This window comes from Panthera tigris, chromosome A1, assembly GCF_018350195.1.
Source record: "Panthera tigris isolate Pti1 chromosome A1, P.tigris_Pti1_mat1.1, whole genome shotgun sequence".
NCBI lineage: Eukaryota > Metazoa > Chordata > Mammalia > Carnivora > Felidae > Panthera > Panthera tigris.
In genome coordinates, this window is record NC_056660.1 from 142,972,614 (window position 1) to 142,995,031 (window position 22,418).

Genomic DNA, 22,418 nt, shown 5'->3' on the forward strand with positions numbered 1-22,418 from the left:
CCAGACAGGCATGCGGGCAGTGCATTTGCAGGGAAATGTTGCTTAAACGTTTTGTGTATGAATATAAAACAGAGATGACCATGTGTCTGTTTTTTATTTTTCTTTTACATCCTGGGAATAATAACAGAGAGTGGGAAAGTAGGCAGCAGGAGACAGGGAACAGAGTGGGAGTCACTCTGAGAATCAAGACACTTGGCTACTGATACTTGTCACTAACCAGTCAGAGGCTGTCAACCCCAGCTGCCCTTCAGAAGCCACCCACCTGAGGTCTTGACTCAGCAGATCTGGAGTGGGTCCTAAGTATTTGCATATTTAGAAGTTTATGTGATTTAATATATGATTAAGACTGAACATTAACCTAATGTTACAACCTTGGGTTAGTCATTTTAACCCTTATTTTCTCTGTGCCCTCAACTGGGAAATGAAGCAGGTAATTCCCAGTTAACACATAATAGTTGCCCAAGAAGACTGTTTGTGACCATTGTTGTTTTTGGTGATCATACTATTGTGTAATCCCACTGCTTTTAGTAGCTTAGTTGGTATTTTTCCTGAGAAAAGTGCCAATAACCTCAAATGAAAAGCAGACTACTTTTCCTATCATCCAGTGTTTTAATTTGGCTTCCAAAAATTAAGTAATGGTGCTTGCTATAACAGCTTTGCCAGTCACAGGACCTGCCTTTACACATAGTATTACAAAGTAACGAGACTGAGTGTTAGGATTTGTGGAATCTGCCTTCTTGCCTTTCAGTAACACCTCAGGGGTGTGTGGGCAGGCAGGAGAGTGTGAATCGTAATTGTTACTGAACCCAGTTGGAAGACTACAGCAGGTGCCCAGAGGTTAAGGTTCCAAATGTTTCTCATTAATTATCTTCAAAACAACCTCTCATCCTAAAAAAGCCCCAATTAGGGAGCAACACATGGCTTTGAAAGCCATGGTGGTAAATTTCCTGAGGTACTGGTTTTCATTTGGGGAATTAGTGAAGCACAATGGGAAAAACGTGGACTCTGGAGCCAGCCAGGCTGGGTTCAAATTCTACTGCTACCACTTAACGGTTTGATGACACCGGGTGAATTACTTCATCGCTTGTGCCTCAGTGTCCTCATTGGAACTATGGAGATAACGATAATGACACCTACGTCACAAAGCTGTTACACAAATTAAATCAGTTAACCCATGCATGACATTTAGGACTATGCTTGGAGTATGTAAACATTCAAGAAGTCCTGGCTTTAAATTATTTACTCCGAGACAAAAATCTATAGGGACAAAGTGCAAAGTGGGGGCACACGTCAGGCTTGTGGGGAAGACATCTGGGGGATGGGTCGGGCTTTTTTTTTTTTTTTTTTTTTAATTTTTTAGTGTGTTATTCATTTTCTGAGAGAGAGAGAGAGAGAGCAAGGGAGGGGCAGAGAGAGAGAGGGAGACACAGAATCCGAAACAAGCTCCATGGCCCGCAGCCTGATGTGGGGCTCAAACTCCCGAACCATGAGATCATGACCTGAGCTGTAGTCAGACATTTAACTGACTGAGCCACCCAGACGCCCAGGTGGGGGCATGGGTTGGGCTTTACTGAAGTTCTTACATGGCATTTTCTGGTCCTTCTAATGCAAGGCCAGCCTTGCCTGGAGTGCAAGCCCACCTCTGGCTGGCCAGGTTGACAAGGACTGGACTGAGGATCCCACAGACAGTGTATGAGGCCAGACCATGAGACACTGGGTCAGACAGTGAAGAGCTCTTTGCATCTGTCAGCCCCACCACGGTTTCCACCTCAGCCTCTCCCTCACTCCTTTTAGCTCTTTCCCCTCCTTCTGCCCAAGCCTGGCCTCCACTTCATCTGCCTCATCCCTAGGCTTTTCTCCACCTAGAGATCATCCTCAGGGCTTGCAGCCTCCTGTCAAGTCTAATGAGTTCCTAGCGCCTTGACCCCACCCTACCCACCTAGAGCAACGGGGTCTTGGGCCCAGCCTCTTCTGCTTCCTAGGATAGTAGGACTTGCGTGGAAGTGAGCCTCCTGTATCCCATGCAGAAAAGAGCCATCCTGGCTAGGGAGGGGCAGCTTGTTTTTGCCATTCCCCTGGCAGACTGTTCTCACACACACATTTTGCTCAGGGCAGTTTTCAGAACACAGACATGCCAAGCTGGCCTCACCTCTTATTAACTGGGACTCAACAGTCGAGTCAGTTTTGGTTTTAATTAAGAGAACACACGGATTGGGGCAAACTTTGCAGAAGTAAGAAACAGGAGCGAAGGAAAGAGATTAAAGCCATGCCTTGTTCTCATTGGAACATTGGATGTTTTGAGAATACAGAGTTGTTACTGAGTCTTCTTCATTATCACTAAGGACTCCCTCCCACTCATGGAGGGCAAATTGACTAATGTGTATCCTTTAATGAATTCTTCTTAGCAACTGGTTTTCAGGGCCTTGAGAAGCCCTGTGAGTGTAAAGGGCGTGTTTCATTTCAACAAACTGGGTGGACCTCGGGAAATGCAAACTTCTCTACAGTCAAATATCCTTCCTTCAGTGTACGCGTTTCCACACGCAGAGCTGTGTGTACCGGAATGCTGGAGAAATCTGTAGGTGATGAGAAGCCAGTAGGGTCACTTGATTAGTTCCCCAGGATTGCCATGGTAAAATGCCACTAACTGGGGGGCTTAGAACAACAGAAATTTATCACCTCCGAGGTTACAAAACCTCAGAAGTCAGAAGGGCAACACTTCCTCTGAAAGCATCAAGGAAGGATGTGGCCCAGGTCTCTCTCCGAGCTTCTGGTGTTCGCTGGCTTGTGGCAGTGTGACTGTAGTCTACATGTGGTTTGCTCCCTGTGTGTGTATGTGTTTACATCCAGATTTCTCCTTGTTACAAGAATATCAGTCTTGGATGCCTACCCTATTCCAGTGTGACTTCATCTTAACTAAGTATGTCTGCAGCAACCCTGTTTGCAAATGAAGTCACATTCTGCAGTACCAGAGGTTAGGATTTCAGCATATGAATTTGCAGGGGGTGGGGGTGGGGGGGCACAATTCAGTGTGCACTAGCCACAGCTATGTCCTACAAATTTGAATCCTCAAAACTGTGGGACTCTGCTTTGCATAGCCCATCCCACAGCTCAACACTTCCCTGCTCCTTGACCACACGTTTGCTAGAATGACTCTGGTAATAGCTCTGTGTGTGCTGGAAATGAGGCCAGAAATGTGGGCTGGGCTGAGTGTGCAGAGTCTTAGGGACCGGGTTAGAGCCCGGTGCTTTATCCTAAGGGCAATGGGGGCCATTGAACATTTGTCAACAGAGGGATGGTCAACCTCTACAAAGACTCTTTCAACTATAGTGTTGGGAGGAGGAGTGGAGACAGAAGAAGGCTGTCTCAGTTTTCCAGGCAAGAGACAGAACTGGCTTGAGCCCCACTAGTGGCAGTGGAGTGGCAGGAAGATGGCTTAGAGAGAGGACTGCTGTGATTTCTTTATCAGTGTCTAGAAAAAAGGAACTCAAAGTGTGTATTATTGTAGTATGGGCACTGCCATTTGGGTTTCTGGAGATGGACACTCTAATTTTGGAACAGATTCTCTTGTTTTCGAGGAAATCACCAGGATGAAATCGTTATTCACACCAAAGTAAAGCAGGTTGTTCTTGGAACAAGTGATACAGACATCATACATCTGACTGTGACCACTGCAGAGTGAGATGCAAAGTGATAAGAAATTAGAGAAAAAATTTCCTGAAGTAAAGATTTAGACCAAATTATTTGTAACCCCCATGTATTGGTTTCCTGTCTGCTGCCACTACAAACCACCACAAACTTAGTGGCTTAAAATAACACAAATTTATTATCTTACAGTATCCTATCCCTGGGTCAGGATCTGACATGGTTCTCCCGGGGAGAAAATGGAGGAGTTAGCAGTGCTGTGTTTCTTTCTGGAGGCTGTGAGACTCTTTGCTCTATTTCTTTCTTTCTTTTTTTAATGTTTATTTTTATTTTTTTTGAGAGAGAAAGAGAGCTTGAGTGGGGGAGGGGCAGAGAGAGAGGGAGACACAGAATCAGAAGCAGGCTCCAGGCTCTGAGCTGTCAGCGCAGAGCCTGATGCAGGGCTTGAACTCACAAACCACGAGATCATGACCTGAGCCAAAGTCAGACGCTTGACTGACTGAGCCACCCAGGCTCCCCTCTTTGTTCTACTTCTAAGGCATCTACATTCCTTGGCACATGGCCCCTTCCTCCATCTTCAAAGCCAGTACTGTGGATAATCCAGGGGAATCTCTCTACTCAAGGTCAGCCAATTAGCAAGCTTTATTCCATCTGAAACCTGAATTCCCCTTTGCCATGTAACCTAATGCATTCACAGGTTCTGGTATTGGGATGTGCATGTCGTGGGCGTGGGGGTGCATTATTCTGCCTACTACACCCCCCATGGTGAGTAAATTAGTATAGTGCAGGCAGTGCAAGGCTGAGTAGTGCACTTGTCTTATCTGAGCTCTGGAGAACTTCTCAGGGGCTTTCTCTTGAAGGAAATGGAGATTCCCAGGGCCAGGTGGGCTGAGGCAGCATGAGCAGACCTGAGTCTGGGAGTAGGGGGCAACACTCCCTGTTCTCTGGGGAGAGGGGTTGGGGAGGGGGATCCACTCAGCATTGGCATGATATCTTCTAAATAATCTTATTGAGATACAGGAGACTGATAGGAGGTAGACATGGCCTTAAGGTTGGGGGTCCAGGGCCTGTGACTCCAAGGAACACAACAATCCCCTTCTGTTATTCCCCAGACATCCAGGACATATTGTCACCTGTCCTAGACTGGGGAGTTAGTGATGGGTGGGGGTGGGGGAGGTGCCATGTTGCCACTTGAAGCGAGTTCCTTTAGTAAAACAGCACATCCTGGCTAGCCGAGTTATGGGAGGCAGCGTGAGATGAACTGGGGGCCCCAGACCGCAGCACTGGAGCCTCAAGTGGTAGATCAAGTGACACATGCTCACCCTCACAGCATCTTCAGGGATTCCCAGAAATGGAAGAGGGAGACCCTTGGGGGTGGAGGGAGGTGACAGGGGTGGGGGGTGGCGTGGGGGTGCAAAGTAGCTGTTCTGCTAATCCCAGACAGATGCGGGTTTGACCGTGAAACAGTTGAGACTTTATTTTGGGCTCCTGAAGCAGACATCTGGGTTTCAGGAATTAGACATGGAAGGACTGTGGGAGATGATGGAGGAGAAGGTGTCTGGCTGACGCTCACATGTTTCCTTGTGGAGCAGGGTGGATTCTTGGTTCCTGGAAGATGCATTTTGAGGAGGCCTGTGGCAGCAAGGATGCAGCCATTTGCCTTGTGTGCCTGGAACTGGGGCAGCTCCCACAGGCCTAGGTTTAGAGTTGAAGCTTCCTGTGGTAGCAGCACAAAATGAGGGGCATGACTATTGATGCTAAACAGGTGAGGGCAGGGAGCACCCTAAAAGCCTCTAGGTCTTTGGGAGGCGGGGCCCCCCTCCTCTCCCAGTACCTATTGCAAAGGTCAGCTACAGGTGTAGGGCGGTTTCCTCTTCTGGTTCCATCTTCCAAAGGGAGGAGTAGTTTCCCTGTAAGATGTCAGGAAAGACGCCTTTTTAATGAGAGACCTTGGTGCTTGGGGTCTTCTCACCCTCCCTCCTCACCACCTTGGCCTTCTCCTCCCACTTGCTGTCTTTTCCCTTATTTAGAAGAAAGGTTTGGTTAAGACCATTTGCTTCATAAGATATTTTCTGTTTAGTCTTTTTTTTTTGATTAAAAAAAGAAAAAATTGTCAAAGTCTTAGCCTCAGACACCTAGTCCACAGTTGTCCATAGGGTTACATGTTCCTATATCTGACTTTGTCCAAAATGCATCCCCTGGAAGAGACCCAACTGATCTTCTGATTGCAATGGAAGAGAGAACAGTAGTAGTCCAGTGACAAGCAGCTTTTCACTGCTACCAACTCCACCTGGTTCTGGAAGCAGCAAGAACTTAAACCAGATACTTGTTATAGGTTCCAAAGGCATTTTGTCTTAGCCATGCCCTTGTCCTTCAGACTTGTCTAGTTGTGCCTTCGCCTCTAACTCTTTGATTCAGTTCTGTTCTGTGAGGGATCCAAAGAAACGAATCTATTGCCAGTCTATGCTTAAGCAACTGATGAGAGACGAGGGCTATCTTCAGGAGGCAGGCAGTTATGCTAGGAGGTTACACTATGAGGCAGTTTGTGAGTAGGTCCCAACCATAGTTAAGACTGATGGGAAATTCTGTCAGGGTTCAGAGCAGGTAGAAGGAACTATTGAGGCATTGGTAAATTGGGAACAGAAGACTTTTTGAAATTATCCCTTGAAGGATTGTCTCTGCAGAGAGAAAGGAATAGGGGCATGGAGTAGGGAGAGAGCATAAGGGATATGGTATATGTGTGCATGTTTGCACGTACAGGCACATAATTGTTATACGTGTAAACGGTGTAAAATTTGAAAGGATAAAAATGTATACAAAGTCTCCCTGTCTCCTAGTCCCTTAGTCACCCAGTTCTCCTCCCTAGAGACAGAGTTGATATTTAAAAACATTTAATAAATACAGAGAATCCCCCAACACATACACACACACACACACACACACACACACACACACACACACACACGTACACCCATGGCCGGATGGCCAAACCATCTTCTAGGAATGGAAGTCTTAAACATGCATGTTGACTTTTTTTTCTCTGTAGTGTTATGTGGCCATTCTTTACAACCACCAAACCCTGACAAAGAATACTTCACACACTGTTTTGAGGGCCATGCTTCTGGAACAAGACGCTGAAAACTAGAAAGACCAAGTGTAATTACATAATGTTAGCCACCCCTAACCCCACCCAGGAATCCCAGGAGGACTTGGCTCCCCCAGGGCATGGGCTGTGGAGTTGGGCCAAGGTACCTAGATGACATGGACTAGTGGCCCTAGCTGACACATGGGCTGCACCTAAGGGAGAAAGATTTGGTCCCATTTGGAGACCAGGGAAGAGGCAGGGCTACCCCCCTCTTTGCAAGTGAGTGTGCAAAGGAGGTGCACAGGGGACCCACAGAGGCACCCCTCAGGGAGGGCGCTGCCAGGGCTCCAACACTGGGGAGGAAAACAGAACCTGCAGCCCCGCTGCGGCTCTTTCCAGATGGGTTTCCCGACCAGAGGAGGACTCCCACATTGAAAGGTTATGTGGGAAGGATTCTGGTTTTTCTTCTCCTGCTGTGAAATCAATTAAAAACAGGACGGATATAAAATGGTTTTATAACCTCCTCCCCCTCCTGGCTTCCTTCCCTCTTGGGGATGGGCCAACCCCGACTGGAGAGAGACGAGAATCTCATGGTCTGAAAATTCTGTGGCAGTTTAAATAACGGTGACCTATTGCTCCCGCTCTCCTCAGGGGACCTGAGGCAGGAGGAGCAAACGTCTCCTGGAAAATGGACAGATGAAGGAGGACCCCATAGGTTGGCGGAAAGGGGCCGACCCTTCGGGGCTCTGTGCCAGTCCCTAGCCTCTGCTCCCCGCAGGTTCAGAACTGGTCTAACCTGGGGAAGTAAGGCTACCTGTTTTAGAAGACAATGTATTTCTCACAGAATAATTCAAATTGGCTTGTTCTGCTTACACATACTTGCTCTGTACAAACCAGCATCAAGAATTTTCATTCTGTTTATCTACAAATGATCATAACAGATAACTTTTATTGCATACGACTGTGTGCCAGGAACGTGATTAGGTGCCTTTGCTAAATTAATTCTTCCAATTCTGCCACCACCGAAGGTTAAGTAGTGTTTTGCCCTATGTACAAAGAAGGAAAATGAGCCTCCAAAAGCTACCAAGTGGCAAAACTAGGGTCCCAATCCGGGGCTGCTTTACACAGCCCACCAAGGTAAGTAATAATGATTCTCATTTGTTGAGCCTTTGCTGTGCGCCAGAGACATGACGCACGTTATCTGGAATCCTCACGGCGAACCTGTGAGGAGGCAGCAGCTCCGCCCCGCTTGTAGACAAAAAAGTGGCCCTTAAGGAAGTAGCATGAGGTCACAGAATTGACTTGGTGAAGTCAAGGCTTGAAGTCAGCTCTCCCTGCGTTCAGCAATTCATTCCCGGCATGAGGAAGGTGCTCGTGTCCTGAGGTGCTCCCGGTGGGTGCTCTGGGAACAGAGAAGGGCCCCTGAAGGTCATCCCTGGTGGGCTGAGGTTGAAATGGTCTGTGCACAGAGCGTGAGTGCAGCCGTCACCAACACACATGGTTCTCAGCAGCGTGTAATGTTTCCTGGGACCGTGGCCAACTTGGCTGAGGCTTTTTAGACATCTTGAGGGACACAGTTCTGAGCATCTTAAATGAATAGACAGACTTCTGTCAGGAAGTGCCACTTCATACCACAGAACTGCCCCCATTTTTCCCAATGAAGAGTCTTAGTTGGAAATACGTGATCATTTTAGGGTCCTATGTTTTTCTTAAAATGTTTTAACACTTATTTATTATTTTTGAGAGACAGACACGGAGCACGAGTGGGGGAGGGGCAGAGAGAGAGAGAGAGAGGGAGACACAGAATCTGAAGCAGACTCCAGACTCAGCTGTCAGCACAGAGCCCGATGCAGGGCTCGAACCCACAAACCATGAGATCATGACCTGAGCAGAAGTTGGACACTTAACTGACTAAGCCACCCAGGCTCCTATTAGGGTCCTATTTTTGTACCTGATACAAAATCTTGTGAATGGACCCGTATGGCTTATACATCCCTCCTTACACGTTGGATAGTTTTTAATCTCTCTTTAGGCAACTCCAGCCTCTCTGAACCCCTGTGCTATTTTCCAAGGTACAACCTCCCCTGAAAACATCTTGGAGTGTCTTAACATCCTAATCGGCATCTTCCCTTCACTCACTTTTCCCCATATGATCCTCATCCTGAAACATGTAGTCTATAAACAATAGCAACATAATACAATCCAGGTTTGGGTTGGCATCAGAACTTGCTGACACATTCTCATGTCTATTATGTATTTTAGGGCTCTTTTTAACCCAAGGAGGAAAAACCGTACAAACACAGGTTTCAGAAAGGAAATGCGAGACAGTTAGTGTTCAAAGCAGGACTGGGGCTTACGTTTCCACTTTCTGCCTTTTTCTCCACCTCTCTTGGTCCAGACTGGATTCTCAGGTGCAGTCAGGCAACTGCACCCTTGTGACTCAGGAACATTGCTCTGACTCAGACTGTTTCCTTCAAGGGGTTTCTTCAACTGCTCTGAAAACTCAGCCTGGAAATGGAAAATGCCCCATACAGGCGAAGCTTAGATCTAGAACAGTGCATTTCAGAAGAAGCGTATTTTCTGAAACCAAGATTGTTGCACAATTTGAGCTATCTCCTCTGCACCAGTGGCCGGTCAGTCATTCACTCAGCAAACACTTAAGAGTATCTTCCAGGCACCAGTACTGCCAAGTACTGCGGATGTGGTTGGTAACAATATTGGCACAGTCCTTGTCCTCCTGGAGTTCAGAGTGCATCCAGGGAGTTGGATAATAAACTGGAACTCACAGTGAAATTATATGTTATAACAACAGGGAAGCCAGGTCAGTCCCAAGGTTTGGGACAATTTCTGTGAGGATATGACTTTCAAACTTGAAGAAGTTTCACAAGCTGGCCAGGTGGGGATGAGTTGACAAGGACTTCAGGTATGACAGCCAAAAGCATGGTCCTCACATATCTCTAAGTTGAGGGAATTTAATTGCCCAAGGCCCAGATGCTCCTCTCTGAAATCCATCCCCATGTGTTGAGGCTGTGCCTCCCATAGGCACTCCCAGCCAGCGACTGATCATGGCAGCCTGTTCCTTGGAAGCCAGGACTCCTCTGATGCCACCTTGGCTTGAGGATACCCCCATAGCCCTATCAAACGCCCTTACATTGCTGGCTGGTCTAAGCTGCGTCCACCCACCTTCCTTCCCTCCCTCCCTCCCTCCCTCCTTCTCTTGGGATCAGACTTGCCCCTGTGCTCTTTGTTCAGCCTCCCCATCCACCTGGGGAGTGTATGGCATTGCCCAGGGGAAGTGAGCCAAGAAGAAAGGAAAAACCAAGAGGAAAGGGCCCAGAGCAGATCCAGGCAAGTTCTGTTCTCTCAGCAGGAGGAGGAAAGTCAGACATGAGGTGCTGACAGTTTATTCCAGGCATTGTTTAAGACTAGATTTCTCTGTCCCTTCCTTTGAAAATTCCAGAATGACTCTGGCTAAAAGCACCCTGTTTCAGGACAGGGTCCCAGAGGATTCTGGGGCAGGATGGAGATTGTTATGAAACCATCTTTTATTCTACCTATAAGAACTTTTCCCTTCCTGTAACATCTGTATCTTTATGGGAGCAGAAGCAGGTGACCCTCCAGGATCTCACCTTGGCAAGGCCCTTCCCAAGCCTCACTGGGGGCAAGCGCAGGCAGGCCTCAGACAGGGCCAGTCTAGTCTAGGTGCCAGGTGTGTCCTTATTGTGGAGATGGACACTACAGCCTATCAGCACCTGGCACCATTCAGTATCTAGATCCTTACTAGCCATCAGCCCAGGCTCAGATGCTTCCTGGCTACATGGGGAGAATGTCCTTTTCCAGCTACCGTGAGTCACGTAGCAGATCTAGTTCTTCTTGCATATTAATAAATTGATTTTCTGGTTTTATTTTTAAAACAAAAGAACAACAGTAACATCAAGGGAGGTCATCAGAGAGGGAAAGAGTTACAAAAAAGCAACATGCAGCCTGTGGGTGTCAGGTGGAAGTAAGCGGAGTAGATTTGGGCTTTTAGGTGGGCATAGTTACCCCAGCCAGGATTTCAATGGTGCCTTTCAAATTCATTCTTTATCTATGTGATGCCTGGGGATTAGGTGGGAGTACCAAAATGCTATAATTATAAAGAGGAAAAAAATGACCCTGCTGGTGATCATTTAAGGAAGTATTAAGGACAAATAAAAGGAAGTACATCTTTACACAGCCTGTAGCATATAAGTGGAACTCATTGCCCCCTAAGGTGTTACAGATGAAAATAATAAAAAATGGGTCCAAGAAAAGGCTAGGTAAATTCACGGATATTGGATGTAATGGTTATTAAGGTCAGCCTATGAAGACACAATGTTCCCTCAGAACTGTTTCTGGTGCCCCTCTAGAGACACCTGGGTTCGAGGCACATCAAGCTCCTACATGTTTCTGGAATGCGGAGTGCTCTTTCTCAATGCTATGCCTTTGCCACACTGTTGTCTTGAGTGTCCCTTGCCACTTTCTTCTAAGTCTGATAAACTACCATGAATTCTTCAAGACCCAATTTAAATGGAGCCTCTTCTGAGTAGCACCCCCTCCCTGATTCCTCCAGGTCAATGCTGATCACTCCTTTCACCAGTGGAACCCTCTCCCAACACACTATCATGGTTTGCCCAACTGGACAGAGATTGTGTCTAATTCTTGTGGGCTTAATTCAGAGCCTAGTTGATAGCGCCTAGGTATGAAATATGTTGAATGAATGGATGAGTGTTGAGCTATATCAACCAATGGTTTGAACACATACAATGTTTATGATACTCTTAATGACCCTCTTAGAAGCTTCTAATATCGGATAGATGATACTTTTCTTCCAGGACATATGCTTGTTTATGTCAGCTAATACATACGCTAGTCTCCAAAGAAGCATCTATGTAGTTGAAGTGGAGTAGCCAAGAGTCTTATTGAGATTTTAGTGTCTTTAACTTAACTGTGTCTCTTAGGCAAGTGAGCCAGTTCCCCAGAAATCTGGTCTAGAAATATTGCCAATGCACATTCCAGTGATTTTGAGATGTTAGAAAAACAGACATATCACCTTTCAGGCTGAAATCACTGGGAACTGCATTTTAAAGTTGGGTTTCCTTCCAGATCCTTAGGTTATGAATGACACACAGTCTGTGGAAACTTTATGAGATCACCAAGAAGCTGAGGTCTTTAACTCTCAAGAATTGTTTAATCACAGATCAACCAAATACAATATTTGCATGTTTTAAAAAAACAAAACAGCAAGCAAAGGTCTGTTGATCAAAATGCTGCCCCAGTCCAACCAACACGAGAGGCCTGCCCAAGCTCAAATATGGAGATTCAGAAGATGATGAGTTTTAGGCAGAGGGAAGAGAGCAGCAACCCTGGACAATAAAAGAAAATCTAAGAATGATGAGAAGTCCTTCTCTGTCAATTAAACAATCAGGCCTAGAGAAAGGCTCTTGGCAAGACTCCTAGCAAGAACCTGGAGGTCCAATCCTGATTTTAATCCCCTCAAAAAACCATTTGAGTTTAACTTTTGTAAAGTTTTAGTAGTCAATTTAAAAATAAGTATCTACAGAGGCGCTTGAGTGGCTTAGTTGGTTGAGTGTCTGACTCTTGATTTTGGCTCAGGTCATGATCCCAGAGTCACGGGATCAAGCCCTGAGTCGGGCTCTGTGTTGAGCATAGAGCCTACTTAAGATTCTCTCTCTCTCTCTCTCTCTCTCTCTCTCTCTCTCTCTCTCCCCCCCCCCCGCCCCTCTCCATTGCTTACGTGCTCTCTCTCAAAATAAAATAAAAATTTAAGAATCTACATACTCTACTAACTTGAAGGTAAATACAGGGACCACATACAGGTGTCCATTCAACAGACAGCTGTGGGAGCAACTCTTTCATTTAGGGGCATCTGCTTGGACCCTGGAGATGCAGCAGGAAGCAGGGCTAAGGTCATCCTGCCCTCTTTGGGCTTATAGTCTCACAAGAAGGACAGGCCAGGATAAGTGACAATGATAATGACTGATGAGGTTTCCTGGGCAAAGTTCAGGGAGTTCTGCTACTGTGTAACTAATTAGAGGACTTTATCTATCCCAGAGGTCTGGGAAGATCTCCCTAAGGAAGTGATTCTTAAGCTGTTGCTCAGAATTGAGGTTGTAGGGAGAAGAATGTTTTAAGAAGAAAGGAGAATCCTGAGGAACTGAAGCTTTCAGCATTGCTGGAGGTCTGAGAGACGGTGGGGCAGGGCTGTGTAGGCCTTGTGCAGGAGTGAGGTGCACGTATTTAACCACCGAGCATGAATACAGCTCAGTCATCACATTCACCCAAGGTGCATTCCATTTTATTCTCTCACTAGGCTAAATTGTAGATATTATTCAACCTCTTCCTTGCTAAGAGGTTTAAATAATAGTACGAATTTTTCGTAGATGTGCGGTTTTTTTGCTTGCTGTACCTACCAGTGCATAAATGATGTGCCACAGTCATGATAAAACTTTTCCAAAGATGTTTCCCATTAAGTTGCTGGACATTAAGTAACAGGGAGAGCTCGGTGTAAGAGGATAGGTAATTCACTTAACTTAAATGATATTTTTTAGGATGCAGAATTTTTCTCAGCATTTGCTGAACTGGCAGCAATCAACAAAATTTCTTAGCCTATATAATACTGTGTTAGAATTTTCATATTGACTCTGTATTGACTAACTCATGAAAATTGTATACTGGAATAACATACTTCAGTCTAACCTAATCCTCCAGTCTAGATGAGAGGCTCAAGTTGGCAGTTACATACTGAGCTGTGAATTTAGAATCCTGGCTCAGCCACTTGGGTGTTAGATAGCCTCTCCGTTCTTCAGTTTTCTCACCCATAAAATGGAGATTATGAGATCTATAGTCCTCAACTGAATTAATATACCAGTGGCATTAGTACTCATTTTTAGTAATAAAATTAATATTGTAAATTCTCAAGACAGGTGGGCATCAGGTGGGTTTTAACCAAGGCCTTAAATAAATGTAGGAGGACTTCAACAGGGATGAATTTCACACTGGTCTCCAAACCATTCCTAAGGGAGTCCATATATCTCAGGAGTGACAAGCATTCCTGAGGAAACCCTGCCTGGAACCTGACCACAACCTGCGGGGACCTTTTACCATCCACCCATTTGTTCTCCCACTTTTCACCCCCGTAATCTGGGAACCCAATTCCAGTGGAGGCTGGAGTTCCCACGTGTGGCCAAGTGAGGGTTACTGTGAGGGAACACTGCCCTGTGGTAGTTAGCCACAGCCTCAGAGGACCCTGGGGTGCCAGCATGTCTTCCAGGGCCAATGTTATCCCCTGCCACAGAACTTGGGAACACCCTGGTTAGAGGACTTGGTCAGCATAAGGACTAGCACTTGGGAAGCATATTGGGCTGGTGTGCTGAAGAAACCAAAATGATCTCCAAGCAACACCCACCTGGGCTTGAGAGGAAAGGGAGCACCAAGATACAGGCATTGAGCCAACTATGGTGGAAGCCAATGACAGTGTCCAGTAGTCTGTACTTTTGAGAAGACTGGCATAAGAACCAACTGGTCAGACCAGATTCAGCATTAACTCTTTAGTTGATAGCTAGTGAAGACGTAGGGAAGGTATTTCCAAACTATGGGAGAATTTCAGTATTTAAACAGCCAATGTAACTAGCTATATACATAAACACAAGTTGAATATTAATTTGGGGACCTTGGAAACCATATTAATGGCTCTGGACTCCATCATAAGGATATGGAGAACTATAAGGGTCTTAAGAGATTTTATGTATTTTTTGGACCAAGGCTTGCTGAATACAGTAGGGAGGACGGATTGAAGGAAAAGAATATAGGAAACAAGAAAACAGTTAAGGTGCCCTTGCAGGAGTTGAAGTTGGAGATAATAGGAATGGGTGGATATGAGAGATATTTAATGAGTACAATTTTCAACACTTGGTGATTGACTAGACATGGGAAGTAGGAAGAAGGAGGAGTCCACAATGACTTCTAGGTTCCTTGCTCAGGAAATAAGACAGATTATGTCACCATTTAATAAGGGAAATCAGGAGACAGAGCAGCTTTGAGGATATGATATGACCAGTTTGGTTTCAAATGTGTTGAGCTTCAGGTGCCTATTACATATTTACACAGAGATTCAGTAGGCAATTGGATATATGGGTACTGTGTGTGAAATAAGCCTGGCTGGAAATTATGGTTTTGGAATTTTTATATATTGATGCATGAAGTTGTCCTGAAAGAGAATATAGAGTGAGAAGTAGGTGTGAGTCTTGAGTAACAAAAACATGTCAGGAACAGGTAGTAGATGAGGTACCACAAAGTTAGAGATTGTGAAGTTGGTGAGCTGTGGACAGAGGGAAGAGAGCAGAAACCCTGGATAATAAAGGAAAATCTAAGAATAACAGAAGGCAAGAGAAAGGTGTGTTGAGTATGGTAGATGAACAATTAGCATCCATTCCTACTTTCTGTTTTATTTGTCTTCTGGACAGCCAAAGACTACTTCCCGAGATTCCCTTGCGTCCAGAGGTCTGGATGCAAATTAAGTTCCACCAATTACATATACCACTCAAGAATTAGGACGTGAAACTGAGGCAGAGGCTGATGCTTTTGGCTATTTTCCACCAAAATTGTGGAGCTTTTCTGCAACAGCATTCCAGCATTTAGTTGCTAGCTTCGTGGTTCTTCAGTTGTCATGGTAGTAGCAGCAGCTTCCTAACACCAAGATTGTAGTCATAATAGTGTGTTCTAATTCCCTACCTTCCTAATTTTGGCAAAGGTATCATCTTCCCTGGCAGGCCAGTTTGTGATGTCATTCTTGGAGATTCACCTATATCTCAAGCCCTTCCAACTTTAATAAACTCCTAATTTCTTTATCTTTATTTTTAGAGAGAGAGTACATGAGCAGGGGAGAAAAGCACAAAGAGAGAATCTTTTAAATTTTTTTAATGTTTATTTTTGAGAGAGAGAGAGACAGAGACAGAGAGAGAGACAGAGAGAAAGGGAGACACAGAATCCCAAGCAGGCTCCAGGCTCTGAGCTGTCAGCACAGAGTCTGATGCAGAGCTCACACTCATGAACTATGAGATCATGACCTGAGCAAAAGTCAGACTCAACCAACTGAACCACTAAGGTGTCCTGAGAGAGAATCTTAAGCACGCTCCACGCTCAATGCAAAGTCCAATGTGGGGCTCAATTCCGTAACCCTGGGATGCTGACCTGAGCCAAAATCAAGAATTGGACGCATAACCAGTTGAGCCACCCAGGCACCCCAATAAACACCTAGTTATATATTAAATCCTTTTCTGCTTAAAATATCTACAGTGGTTTGTTTTTCTTTTTGAATTCTGAATGATATGGAAAAATATTTCAGAGAAGGATCCATCATGTGTGTCTTTGCCCATACCATCAAGCAATTAAATCAATTCTGACACTATCTACCCAGAGATAGAGCTCAGTCCTACAAGACTGTCCCCAACCTCAGATGCCAATTGCAAGTCCAGAATGTCACCTGGGTTTCTAATTGATGAGCTATATAGATTGGAGATTTCTACAATTCTCTCCTCAGGTTTGAGTAATTTACTAGAGTGGATCACCAAACCCTGAGAAATGTTTACTTATGTTTAACAGTTTATTATAAAAGGATGTTAGGAAGAGCCAAAAAGAAGAGTGGCGTAGGGCAAGGAATGGGAAGAGAGCAGGAGCTTCCGTGCCCTCTCTGAGTGCACCATTGTCTTAACACTTCCATGTGTTCATGAACCTGGAAGCTCTCAATCTCATCCTTTTTGGACTTTTATGGAGTCTTCATTACACAGACACAATTGGTTAAATCACTGGCAATTGGTGATTGATTTTACCTTTAGCCCCTCTCCGCTCCCAGGAGGTTGGGATGGCACTGAAGGTTCCAACTGTCTAATCGCTTGGTTGATTCCTCTGGAAATCAGCCCCCATCTTCTGTGCTTTCCAAAAGTCACTTCATTAATATAAATTCAAGTGTGATTGAAAAGGATTTGTTAGAGGTATCAAGACAACTCTAACCCTCTTATTAGGAAATTCCAAGGGTTTTAGGAGCTCTATGCCACAAATGGGGACAAAGACCAAATATGTATTTCTTACTGTAAAGCACAATATCAAAGGCCTTCAGTGCACTTCATTTCTTCACAGGGTCTCTTGTGCCACTCTAAAGAGTTTTGGTTTAATCTGTGAGCAAAAGGAAACCCATAACTAGTTTTAAGCAGACGAATTACAAAAGCATATTGGCACACATCAGAAATGTCATGGAATACAGGGAATGGTTGGGAAGGTAGCAGACTGGATAGGGGTTACCCCTTAGGGTTTGTTGGTCAGTCCTCTGGGCAAATTTTGATGAGGTCTAAACTCAGGCAATGACAGTGGAGATGGTGAGAAAGAAGATAGATGAAAGAGAATTTTAGGAAATACTGTCTTCAACTTTGATTAACCTCAGGTAAAATTAAAAAATTCAGGTCACCATAGTATTTTATGAGAAGCCCTATAAAGAGAAGTGCTATAGACAGAATATTTGTGTACCCCCAAATTTCGTATGTTGAAACCTAATCTCCAAGGTGTTGCATTGGGAGATGGTGAGCTTGAGTTTGGGAAGTGATTTATGTCATGAGGGTGGAGCTCTCATGAATGAGATTAGTGCCCTTATAAAAGAGACCCAAGAGAGCTCCCTTATCCCTTCCACCATGTGAGGACATAGCAAGAAGATGTTTGTCTATGAACCAGGAAGTGGGGCCTCACCAGACACTGGATCTGCCAATGTCTGAATCTTAGATTTCCCAGAACTGGAGCGCCTGGGTGGCTCAGTCGGTTAAGCATCCAACTTTGGTTCAGGTCATGATCTCTTGGTTTGTGAGTTCAAGCCTCGTATCAGGCTCTGTGCTGACAGCTCAGAGCCTGGGTCTTATTTTGGATTCTGTGTCTCCCTCTCTCTCTTCTCTCACCGCCTCCGCCCTGTCAAAAATAAATAAACATTAAAAAAAAAGAATATTCTTGGGAATGCAAGTTGGTGCAGCCACTCTGGAAAACAGTATGGAGGTTCCTCAAAAGACTAAAAATAGAATTACCCTACAACCCAGCAATTGCACTACTAGGCATTTATCCACGGGATACAGGTGTGCTGTTTCGAAGGGACATGTGCACCCCCATGTTTATAGCAGCACTATCAACAATAGCCAAAGTATGGAAAGAGCCCAAATGTCCATCAATGGATGAATGGATAAAGAAGATGTGGTGTGTGTGTGTGTATATATATATATATATATATATATATACACACACACACACATATACAGTAGAGTATTACTCGGCAATCAAAAAGAATGAAATCTTGCCATTTGCAACTACGTGGATGGAACCGGAGGGTATTATGCTAAGTGAAATTAGAGAAAGACAAAAATCATGACTTCGCTCATATGAGGACTTGAAGAGACAAAACAGATGAACATAAGGGAAGGGAAACAAAAATAATATAAAAACAGGGAGGGGGACAAAACAGAAGAGACTCATAAATTTGCAGAACAAACTGAGGGTTATGGGAGGGGTTGTGAGAGGGGGGATGGGCTAAATGGGTAAGGGGCATTAAGGAATCTACTCCCGAAATCATTGTTGTACTATATGCTAACTAATTTGAATTAAATTAAAAACAAATTACAATTAGAAATGAAAAAAAAATTTTTTCCCTTGTATCTGCACACAGTCCCAGGAGCAGCACTTCTGCAAGAGGGTTGTGGAGAGGGAGACCATTACTCACATCATGGAATCCTCCAAAAGGCAATTCCTTGATGCAAGTAGATAATTTATACAGACATACTTGGGAGAGTTCTGAATGATCAGGTTATTAACCTCAAGTTGAAACTTTTTCTTCACCAGCTTCCCTCCTCTAGCTCCTTCCCTAGATAGCAAAAGCTTAGTCAACATTTGCACAATGTACTGGGGCTTCAGTAAAATTAACATGGTTGATATGAAATACCAGTGAACCCATCTCCTAACTAATTTGTTCTAAGAGTTCCAGGAAGAGATCTGCCTTTAACAACACCTAGGAAAAAGACTCTACCAGGTTTGCTCTCTTCATCTTCCAAAAATTCTAGTGAATTCATCACCTGAGTTAAAATTATCCTCTTGCAAAGCAGACTCAAGAGACTTGGGCCATTCTAAGTCCAGCTGTTCTTTACTGTCAAAGCAATCTGACTTAATTTAAACAAATGAGTGAATGTTGGTGGTGAAAATCAATCACTCCAAGAATGACCAAAGAAGCAGACTCTAAAATTCCCTGAAGCTCCAAATTCTTCTGAGGCTCCTCCCCAAAATGTAGAGGTGTGAGGAAATGTTAAGTACACCCCACCTGAGCAACACCTGTTGTTGTCTGTGAGCCAAGACTATTTGTTGAAGTATATCTGAGAAGTCTGATTTGGTTTTCCTGTTTTAATTTTGGGCTCTGGTTCTTGATTTTGCTTTGTGAGGCTCTCTAGGGACAGGTGCATCCCATCTGCTGACATCTTGTTGGCTGAGTTGACACATTCTCATTAAGACAGCTTCTATTTAATGTTGTGTCTTCAGCTGTTTTGGTCTCTGCAACTTTCTCATTTTCAGTTTTTTTCTCCCTATCCACTGATCCCAGCGGACCTGAATGGACCACTTGACATTCTCCTGCTTTTAATCCTCCACCTGTATTCTATCAGTATGGAAAATGGTAATTACTTGATTCATCTTCCAATTCACTGGACTATAAACAGGAGCCAGGGAAAGCCAACAACTCCATTTTCCATTGGAAAATGCCCAGGGGCTGGTTAACAAGACGGGGGGGGGGGGTAGGGTTCACAGGAAGGAAATTAACAGTTTGATGAGATTTCAGAATATGTGCTTGGGAGGATCAACCAGCAGGAATCCTCTTACATAAAGCTAAGACTATGAATCTATTCTATACCAAAGCTCGATTTGAAGTACAGACCCACACTCATATTTTCCCATAAGATTTACTTCTTAATCATTCTTTTAAAAGGTAGGTGTTCAACTGAGTCAGGTCATTTTGTTTCTGAAGTGAGGGGCGTAGTACACTAGAAACTATGTCATTGTTGTATAATAAAAAAGTGGCTGGTCTTTCTAGTTAGTGAGAGGTAACCTCTAAATCTTTGGAATTTCCCTAAGGTTAGAAATGTCTTTATTATTCATGATGAGCCCCTCAAGACTATAACTGAATTTACACTAACAAGATGACTTTGACTTGAGGCTGCCTATGCCAGAAAGACTAATCTTATGATTAGAAGGTAGAGCCTTGGGCACAGGTGGAGAATAGACATTTTTTTTTCAGATAGTTATAAAACTGGAAGTTGTTCTCTTTTCACCTAGAAGTCTAAGTTCATAAATTCCTTCTCATCATTGAGGAGAACCTCAGGATGTAAGCAACTTAAAGATGTAGAATACAACACTATACACATGAAGAAAATATGTGCAGGGCAAAAAGCAACAGGTATTTTACAGAGTCTGTATTTAATGTGCCAGAATTGCACAAATCTAGTAGGAAGAGAAAAATTAAAGTTATAGACCAACTTTATGAAAACTGTATTTAAATGAGATCATTTTGCATTACATAAGACAAAGAATCAATATTCTGAATATACAAAAGTTCTAATATGTCAATAAGAAAAGACTAACATCCCTTAGGAAAAAATGGCAAAGCAGAGACTATAGGCAAGAAAAGTTTAAAGTAGGTAACACGGAGCAGGAAAATAGCAAGGTAGGAGGACCCTAGGCTCACCTTGTCCTAAAAACACAACTAGATAACTAGATATCAGATCATCCTAAATATACTAGAAATCAACCTGAAGACTGACAGAAAAAAATTTACAATTAAAGGGAGAGAAGAGGCCACATTGAAGAAGGTAGGAAGTGCAGGGAATGGTTTAAGAGGGAAACAGATCACAGCTGTTGTGGAGGGGCAGGGGCCATGGTTGTGGAGAGGGTGAGACAGAGAAGATCACATAGGGGAATGCTCAAGGAGAATATTTTCCCAAAGCTATTGGCTTGGAAGATGAGAGGGGCTGAATTTAATGAGTTCTTGCAACCAGCAGAGCTTAAAGCCTAGAGTTGTAAAGTTCAGTGGACTTGGCTGGGACAGAACACTGAGAGCACTGCCCTGCTTCTGAAGAGAAGGCAGGCAGACAACCTGAGGACAGACAGCATGGAAACAGTGATCTGAAGAGCACTTGGAGCACACACTGGGGAGATTATTTGCTCTTCCAAGAGTGTGTTCCTAAGAGGCAACATTCATGAAGACACTTCTCCAGGAACAAAGGAGCTGGCCTTCACCATCTCCCTCCCCTGCCCCTCAGCATAAACACAGAGCCAACTGCAGAAAGCAGTGCAGCACTGACACTGGATGCCTAACTTGATTACACCAAGGCCCTGCCTCTCCCCACCCCCACACTCCAGTGGAACTGCCCTTCTCAGTCACACTTACCTCAGTCCCAGTGTGGTGGTCTTGCAGGGCCTCACTTCTGTTGGACGTGGTGACAGGTCTCATTTCACAAGCAGACCAGAGCGCCCCTAGCTAAAACTCACCACATTCAGGCCAGGAAACAAACACTACCCACAGCAGGCAAATGACTGGCCTAAAGGATGGAACAGCCAGAACACAATAGCAGAGCACACACAGCACACACTGGAGACACTCCCTGAAAGTGCCAGGCTGTGGGCATTATATGACCTCTTCTTCATAAGGTTATTACTTTCAAGATCAGGAAACATAACTGGCTTTTCTAATACTGAGAAGAAGGCAGAGACTTAGACAAAATACAAAGAGGAATTTATCCCAAATGAAAGAACAGGATAAGGCTATGGCCACATATCTAAGCAAAACAGATATAAGTAACATGCCTGATGGACAATTTAAAGCAATGATCATAAGGATACTCACTGTGCTTTAGAAAAGAAGACATCAGTGAGACCCTTACCACAGAGATAAAAGACTTAAAAAAGAATCCAAGCTAAAGAATGTAATAAATGAGATTAGAAACACACTTGTTGCAATGAACAGCAGGCTGGAAGAAGCAGAGGAATGAAATAATAACTTAGAAGATGAAGTAATTGAAAGCAATGAAGTTTGACAAAAGAGAGAAAAAATTATGCAGTAGGAGAATAGACTTAGAGAACTCAGTGACTCCGTCAAATATAATAACATTTGTATGATAAGAGTCCCAGAAGAAGAGAAAGAAAAGGAGGCAGAAAATTTATTTGAAGAAAGAATTACTGAAAACTTCCATAATCTGAGGAAGGAAACAGACATCCAGATCCAAGAGGCACAGAGAACTCCCATTACCATCAACAAAAGCAGGCACACATCAAGACATATTGTAATTAAATTTGCAAAATATACTGGTAAAGACAAAAATCTTAAAAGCAACAAGACAGAAGAAGTCATTAACTTACAAGGGAAAACCCCTAAGGCTAGCTGGATATTTTTCAACAGAAACTTGGTAAGCCAGGGGGAAGTGGCATGATATATTCAAAGTGCTGAATGGGAAAAATTTGTAGCCACCCATACTGTCTCCAGCAAAGCTATCATTCAGAACATAAGGAGAGATAAAGAGTTTCCCAGACAAATGAAAACTAAGGGAGCTTGTGACCACTGAATCGGCACTGCAAGAAATATTTAAGG

At 44.1% G+C, this 22,418-nt stretch overlaps 2 long non-coding RNA genes across 5 annotated transcripts in view; one reads left to right on the forward strand and one right to left on the reverse strand.

The window, feature by feature from the left end:
- Positions 1-5,059: 5,059 nt before the first annotated feature.
- Positions 5,060-7,317, reverse strand: LOC102954250. 4 transcript variants are annotated; one of them, XR_006218685.1, is made up of 4 exons: positions 7,248-7,284; positions 6,895-6,939; positions 5,477-5,552; positions 5,060-5,359 (listed from the first exon to the last, which is right to left on the reverse strand). It is a non-coding gene; the product is annotated as an uncharacterized LOC102954250 (long non-coding RNA). The 4 variants fall into 4 exon arrangements; XR_006218686.1 differs by lacking the exons at positions 6,895-6,939; positions 7,248-7,284 and adding an exon at positions 6,612-6,727 and having other exon boundaries at positions 5,064-5,359; XR_006218684.1 differs by lacking the exon at positions 6,895-6,939 and having other exon boundaries at positions 5,067-5,359; positions 7,248-7,317.
- A 1,719-nt stretch (positions 7,318-9,036) lies between these two features.
- The window catches only part of LOC122239500, a 38,625-nt gene continuing 25,243 nt past the window's right edge, over positions 9,037-22,418 (forward strand). The window contains exon 1 of the long non-coding RNA XR_006218690.1: positions 9,037-9,650. This is a non-coding gene — a long non-coding RNA (uncharacterized LOC122239500). The remainder of the gene's footprint in view (positions 9,651-22,418) is intronic.